The 7,893-nt window shown below is 46.8% G+C and overlaps 1 pseudogene; it reads left to right on the top strand.

Annotated features, from left to right (window-relative positions):
• Positions 1 to 233: 233 nt before the first annotated feature.
• On the top strand, positions 234 to 7,423 carry LOC139062239 (GRIP1-associated protein 1-like; annotated as a pseudogene).
• The last annotated feature ends 470 nt before the right edge of the window (positions 7,424 to 7,893 follow it).

Here is a 7,893-nt window from a genome sequence, read left to right as displayed (position 1 = left end):
ACTTTCCTTGCATTGTGGCGTCTAATGGTGAAAGGTAAAAGGAGCAATATGAAGCAATTCTACAGTGAAATGATCCCAGAACAGTCTAATGTCCCAAGAGCCATTCTGAGAGAGAGCCAAATAATGCCATCAATTTGCCGCAACGCCGCGGCGGCAGCAGAGTCTTTGGTCATTTATAAGTGGTCAGACCGTGGCGGTAATGTGGCGCAATCCTTTTTATAAAAGATTAGGCGATGGTGACCAAGGGAGTATGGGGGTGGTCTCTGCACTGCCGCAAATTTCCTTTCTTCTTGGACATAACTTGCTTTTTTTGTGATTGAAGCTGCGCTCATTAAGCGTTTGAACAAGTCGCTCCTAAGGGTGTCTGTCCTCCACAGTGCCTGGTGAACTGAGCTTCAGCTCTAACGGAGAGATTGTCATGAAACACTCCAGTTTGCTGTCTCAGCTGATTTTGTTCAAAAAGCAAAACTTACAGTCCGTGTTTACTTTAATTTTCATTATACATTCTGGCTGGAGCTTGAAAGTAACTCCCCACGTTATTATGACACCTCCCTCTGTTGCGCTAAGGTGCAATCGCCGGTTATAAGACAATGTTATTACCGAGCGAGGCAGAGCGAATGCCGCAGAAGTTGCGCATTGCCACCGCGCTTATAAGACACACCGCTGCAGTAATATTACGCTGATTATCCTGCGCGGTGTGTCTTGTAAAAAGGGCTAATCATGTTGAATAGAAGGTCACGTTGAAACAGATTTCTTTCTCAGTCAGATTTCCTCCCCTCCAAACAAACAAACAGAAAAGAAAAAGGAAAGAGGGACGTAGTTACTGTTACAATCAGTGATTTTGAAAGGCTGCCAAATCTGCAGTGAACTAATGCTGCAGCACAGGCATTTGTGATTTGACCTTGGCAGGTAAAAAGCTCCAGAGTTGTTTAAAGAACCAAAGCCAATAAACAGGAGCGACCCAGAAGTTATCCACCTCTAAGGCCCAATCTTAGTACTCACACTGCACCTTGTGGTCTTCAGCAAAGTGCACTTGGAGAAAGTGTGCAGTAGGGGTCGAGTGCGTAGTACACAAGTGTGCAAATAATTGCAGAATTGAGACAGGGAGTGTTGCGTCATTGATTACAACGCATGCCGGGACGCTGGTCTTTGTGAAACTTTTTTCAAAAACCTTTATTAACAACTTTAGAACAAACAACAAAGAAATTATTTGAACAACTTCATTGCTGCTTTGTCTAAAACATTTAGCATCACATAGACGTCCTAAAATGATCAAATTTCATTAGAAAATACATATTTTCAGAAAAGAAACTTTAGCCTTTTCTCCCGCAGCGATGACTTGTGGGTACCCTTGCCCGAGGTCTGCATCGCTGCGGACTTGGGTGAAGTGCAGATTAAGGGTGCAATGGGGCCACTCCTCTGTTTGGTCTCCTTTCTTGTTGCAACCCACAACTCCTAGACAGGGTTGTAACAATTGGGGGCTCGTTGTCCGGGGTCTCTCACATAGTTTCTCTGGATTCTTTGATTGTGGTTTCAGTTGTTTCAGGTGTTTTGCAGGCTGGTGGGCGGGGCCGCGTTGCCTGGTGGGAGTCCAGAGGTGTTTGTGGAAGGAAAGCTTCTGTATGCTGTGTGTGATCAGTGGTTTTCAGGGAGACTTGGCCGGGTTTAGGGTTTGGTGTTTTGGTTTTGTTACTGTTGATTGTCCCGACAGGTTTTGGAACAGTTTGAGGGGAATGTTGTGTTCTGTGGGATCTTTCAGTTTCAGCCTAGGGGATGTCTAGCTTGGCTGGATTTTTTTCTGCCATTCCTTCAGGCACCTATGTTCTTTTTCGGTGCGAATCCTGGGTGGAGTGAATTCTCTGGCGGGGGCTGCACGCCTCGAGCACGGCAAGCTCCTGAAGACAGATCAGGGTGAGCTTTTGGTAGGCAGGATACTGGGAGTTTTCCTTATTTCGTGCTTGTTACTGTGTGTTTTCTGGTGCTATGGCCTCTGTGGAGGAATTTCTAAAAAATCCAACTGTGGAGTTGTTGGAGCGGTGTTCTGAGGAGCAGCTGTTGAGAATTACAGAGTATTTTAACATTGAGGTTGGTGAAAAACGGTTAAAGGAAAATGTTAAACAGATTATACTGGCCAATCTGACTGACACAGGTGTTCTGATTGCTGTGAAAGGATCAGCTGGGGAGGTTTTTGTACTGTTGGTATTTCCTCAGGCCCGTTTAGTCATTCTGAGCTCATTTTTCAACAACAGGAAAGGCTGCTGACCTTGAAAATGTAACTGAGGAAACTAGAGTTAGAATAGCGTAGGTTGAGTGGGTTACAGGTTTTGCCGGCCTCGGCACCATCTCCCCGGGGTTTTGATGTGTCTTCTAACTTGCGATTGGTTCCTCAGTTTAACGAACAAGATCCTGGTATGTTTTTTTCCCTCTTTGAGCGTGTGGCTGATAGTAGAGCTTGGTCAGATGAGGAACGGACCTTACTTCTGCAGAGCAGTTTCACTGGGAAAGCTCAGGCTGCTTACTCTTCTCTAGATGTGTCAGAGTCCAAAGTGCACCAATCAGTTAAAGCTGCAGTGTTGAGAGCGCATAAGTTGGTACCTGAGGCATTCCGTCAGAGATTCAGAACCTGAGAGAAGTCTAGTGTACAAACCCACACGGAATTTGCCAGAGAACTGGCTACTCATTTTAATCGTTGGTGTTCGTCTCTGGAGATTGAAACCTTTGAGGAGTTGTGACTTGAGTTTTTTGGAGCAATTTAGAAACTCGGTTTCCAGTCACGTTGCTACCTATGTGACCGAGCACAACCTCGGCTCTGAAAGCTGCTGCCTTAGCAGATTAATATGTTTTGCTTCATCCTCTCCCCAGGAAGGACCGTTTGGATCCTCGAACTGGTAAAAGTGGCACACGGTGGATGGAACAGCCTAGTAACCATTACAGGAAGAGTGGGAGTTATGGTTTATTTGATCCAAAAAAGACATGCCATTACTTTAAGAAGATGGGTCACTGGAAAGCTGAGTGTCCCGTTAGAAACACGTTTCAGAGGAGCGTTTCTACCCAGGATGTGAAACCTGTCGCTTTGTCCAACACTATTAAATCTCAGTTTTTTCCCTGCGACCCGGTGCGGGCCGAAGCTGAACAGGAACTGGAGCCCTCTAAGTTTGCTGATTTTGTGTCAGAGGGCATTGTGTCTCTGGTGGGGGGTGAGTCTGTTGTCCCAGTAAGAATCTTAAAGCTTGGTTTCACTTTCCGCTTGGTGATGCGGCTGGAACGCGCTTCACAACTTGCAGCGTTTATGGTTCATGCGGCTTGTCTCTGCTGTAAGCCAATATTCTCCCAAACTGTAGGGGGCAGCATGGAGCTCTACAGCATGCATCCAACACTACACCATAGTAGAAGTAAAAATTAGTGTTTACAACATGGCATTTCAGCATTTTTAACAGCGTCCTCGTCTTTTCCGACAGTGCGAGCTATTTCTCTCCAAGAATTATTAACAACATGTTGATCACGGTGATCTCTGAGAGCTGAATCATACAAATGTCTGTATTTACGAACCTCTGCCATACTAGTTCTTGCCAGTCCGCCATGTTTTTCCGCGTCCGACCGTCCGCGTGGTTAGAAAATTTCCTTGGTGGGTGTTGCGGAAAGTTTGGGCCGTGCGGAGGCGCGGTGGAGGGGCGTGGTTGTTAAAATGAAGCAATTTCGCCGCACGGAGCCGTGCAGACCTCGCGGACGCGTCAAGCATAAGCCAACCTTAAGAGACACTGGAGCTTGTCATTCCTTTATCTTGACCTCTACTCTGCCCTTCTCTAACCAAAGTGATACAGGAGGAAGTATTTTGGTTAGAGGAATGGACTTGATTGTTTTGAAAGTACCAGTCCATAAGTTAAGGCTGACCCGTGGATTGGTGCAGGCAGGGGGATGTATCTATGGGGGTATGGCCTGCTCTGCTCATCCGTGGTGTTCCTGTCATTTTGGGAAATGATCTAGCTGGGAGCAAAATTTGGGCCGGTGGTTCTACTTTCCCTGTTGTAACTTCTTCTCCCCCTTGTATAGAAGCTGAGTGTGCACAGTTACTGGTGGACCATCCTGTTAGTGTGGTGACCCGGTCAAGGCTGTAATCACCAGGCTGCAGGAGGACATCTCAAAGCTGACCGACAAACTAAGGAAGAAACAGGAGAGTTTTCAGCGCCTGCAGATGGAAAAAGAGGCTCTGTACAACGACAGCAGGACGGAGATCGATGAGATCAACCAGAGGAAAGACGTAGTAGAGCTGAAGATGGTGAACCTCCGTGTGCAGAAGCTGCAGTCAGACATCACAGCAGCCAATCAGACAGCAGCAGAGCTGAGGGAGCAGCTCCAGAGCAAAGAGAAGGAACATGAAGTGGCTCTGCACACCCTGAAGGACCAGATCCAGATGGTGAAGGTGCAGGAGATGAGTCTCCTGAGGGAGCAGCAGGAGATGCTGATGGCTGAGCTGCAGCAGAGAAGAGCCGATCAGGAGGGATGACCTCAGCTCTCAGTTTCAGGAGTCTAGCTTCGCCAACAGGAAGCTGCTGGAGCAGCAGACAGAAGGACGGGAGGACAGGCTGCTGAGAGAAGTGGATGAAAGCAAGAAGACAGCAGAGAAGAAGAAAACCATGCTAGATGAGATGGCTTCACAGCTGAACCACCTGAAGTCCAGCCACAAGGAGGCACTGTCGGACCTGAAGCTTCAGCACGAAATGGAGGTCCTCGGGGTGAGAGCTCGGTATGAGAAGGAGCTGCGAGGCCTCCATGAAGACAAGAACTGCTCTGAGGTGGTGATCCGGCAGCAGCTTTGAGATGAGAAGGCTTGGACCAAGGAGCTGGAAGGTTTTCGACTGCAGGTGGAGGAGCTGCAGGCTCAGATCCAGTCCATGGAGGGGACCAAAGGCTGGTTTGAGAGACACCTCAAAGAGGCAGAGGAGAACATTGAGAAGATTCAGAAAGACCACACCCCTTGTCTGGATGAGAAACAGTCAGAGATGGAGAGGTTGAAGCAGGAGATAGTGGAGGTGGAGAAAGGGAGTGAGGAGCATGCTGAAACCATCAGACAACTCAGATAGAAGATCAAAGACACAGTGGACGGTCAGAGGATCCGGGAGAAGAAGAGCAGTGCTGCATTGAAGGAACTGAAGCACCAGCTGCAGCTGGAGAGGAAACGAGCGGACAATCTGCAGGAGAGACTCCAGAAGATCCTGACCAATAGCAAGACTCAGACAGATCTGGAGGAGCTGGTTCTGTCTGAGCTCAACAGTCCTAGTCGGACTCAGCAGACTGGAGACTCATCCTCCTTCTCCTACAGAGACATGATGAAGGAAGCTCAGCCAACCAGTCAGAACAAGTCTGGTGGAGGGAGTCTCCAGCCTCAGCGTCCTGCTGAGCTCTCTGATGACGAGGTTGGTGAGCTCTTCCAGTGGCTTGCTGAGGTCCAGCAGGAGAAACGGATGCTGGAGGAGAAGGTGAAACATCTGGAAGTGAGCTGCTCGTCAACGGCCGAAGACATCTATAGGAAGAGCGCTATCATAGAGGCGTACGTGATGGATAGTCGCAGAGATGTATCGAGCAGTGCAGTGGGAGTTCACGGAGGCTCTCAGGGAGACAGAGGAGGTCTGGGTTCGGTCCTCAGAGATCTGGTGAAGCCAGGAGACGAGAACCTGAGAGATGAACTAGAAGCTGCAGAACATGTTGGGGGAGCAGCTGGCCAGGAACATGCACCTGCAGAAGGACCACGTACTGTACTCTTCCATACTTTTGCCCTTGACTGTTGGTTCTTCCAGGCATTGGGAATTGCTGACGTTCAGGTTGGGGTTGCGGGAAATGACGATGGTAATTATGCGGCGCCCTATGCTTGTAACATGGGTCTGTCTCATGTTCTCTTTTGTTGGGGGGTGTGATGACACCACTGTCTCATTGGTTCTTTATTTGTTTGTTTGTGTTTAATTGTGTTCTTTTCAGCTGCAGGCAGCTCGTTAGGCAGTTGTAAAGGATGGGTAGTTTACATCTTACTTATGAACCATAAAATGTGAGATTCCATAGAAATATGAAATATCAATCTGATGGATCTTTGAATATTTTAACCAGAAGATCAGAACTTTTTATTGCAGGGATTAAGCGACACTTCGTATTAACTCCGAGGAGAGAGAGAGAGTCAGGTTTAAAATAGTTAAGAAATTTGTTTCTACACAATTTAAACAAGACTAACTTAAACACTGTGTACTGATGGACTAGGTGGAGTTAGACGTGAGATGATGGTGTGTGTGTGTGGAATGTTGTTATCAGAACCTTAGGATCCAGAGAAGCAGTTAGTTCTGAGTGGGAGTGAATGTTTCACTCTAAACTTTAGTCGGAGATTTATAACACACATGAAACGCCATCTGTCGGTCTACGTACCCCAGGGGAAGCCGTTAGATCCAGAATGTCGAGGTCCTCTTGGACCCTCCTTGGTACCGAAGCCGGTAGAAAAGCAGCGGTGCCGACCAAACTAGTCTTGGAATGCTTCCAGGTCACGACAGGTTATCACTGGCGTCTCAGAGACCCTGAAGGGGTCATGAGGTTCAGCTTTTATTCTGAAGGAACCATTGCCGTCAGGTGTAACGTGCAACAGATTTTATCCAGCTTGTCGAGGATCTTTTTGGCTGAAGAGGAAGTCCGGATGGCCGGTCCGAGACTTCCTCTAGAACGCTTGAACTAACGAAACGGTGGCGTGGGATAGTTTTTATAATTGTCAAATTTTGGTTCACTGGCGAATCTGTCAAACTGTCGTGTGACTTTAGCATTACTCTGTGTCATCGCAAGTCTAGTGCAGCTGTCCAAGATTATAATAACTTGTAAAATACTACTGATCACATGATTATAATATCAAGTAATAACATTGTCATTTCACAGATTGATTGAACAATGGGCTCACATTATTATTGGCAGTTAACAAAGTTGTTGATTATGTATTTATTAAAATAGTTCTTCGTCTTCGTAACAAAGGTGAAGCAGTTTAGATGAGCAGAGTGCATGAAAGGCCTTAGCCACTATCTCACGTAGATTAGGCTGTCAGAGACTTTATGTCTCTGCTCGAGCAGACGCAGCAGAGCATGACCATTAGGTCAAAAACAGGACATTCAAGACGCTGCACAGCCTTGGAGGCACCTGGGCTCAGGGTGTGGGGCTGCCAATAAAGCCTGCTGGTTCCTGTTTGCTGCGACTCTCCTGTGTGGTGGAGAGTCCTCCCTGGCCATTTTGTTTAGCCTTTAGGATTGCTTTAGAGGTTTTCTTAGTTTCTGCCAATGAAATTCATTTGTTTGATTCCCCACTCCTCAGTTTGGTCTCCTTTCTTGTTGCAACCCACAACTCCTAGACAGGGTTGTAACATGCTCCACCGGAAGTTCTCAGCTGATTAGCTCCATCATATTGTCCCAATATAATTCAGTAATTTACAGATGAGTAGAATAACGTGTTACCAGCTTTACCGCTGGGTGTATTTATTGATATAAGATCGGAAAATATTTAACCGACTGCTTACCAGAATACATCTTCCTGATGCTAACTTGCTAGCTCGGATAATTGTTTTCTAATCCAGGATGACATGTGGTTCCACCGGTCCTATAGGAGGATCTATTGTTGAAAATGGGGATCATCTTTTAGATTATATCTGTGTGTGTGTGTGTGTGTGTGTGTGTGTGTGTGTGTGTGTGTGTTTGCTTTCACAAATTACTTGTTTATTCTTTACCGCAGCTAACACGGTTAGTGCTGCAGCAGTCATGCTAACGGGACTCTGGAGTCCAGAAGTACCGGTGTGGTTCTAGATGGATTTATGTGGTAGGTTATTCTTTTTGATCAAACCTATGTTAGTTAAAACTACATGTAGGACACGGACATATGGCT

The sequence above is a fragment of the Nothobranchius furzeri genome, chromosome 12 (genome assembly GCF_043380555.1).
Source record: "Nothobranchius furzeri strain GRZ-AD chromosome 12, NfurGRZ-RIMD1, whole genome shotgun sequence".
Classification (NCBI taxonomy): Eukaryota; Metazoa; Chordata; class Actinopteri; order Cyprinodontiformes; family Nothobranchiidae; genus Nothobranchius; species Nothobranchius furzeri.
Note: the sequence above shows the minus strand (reverse complement) of the source record. Positions and strands in the feature narration are given on the sequence as shown.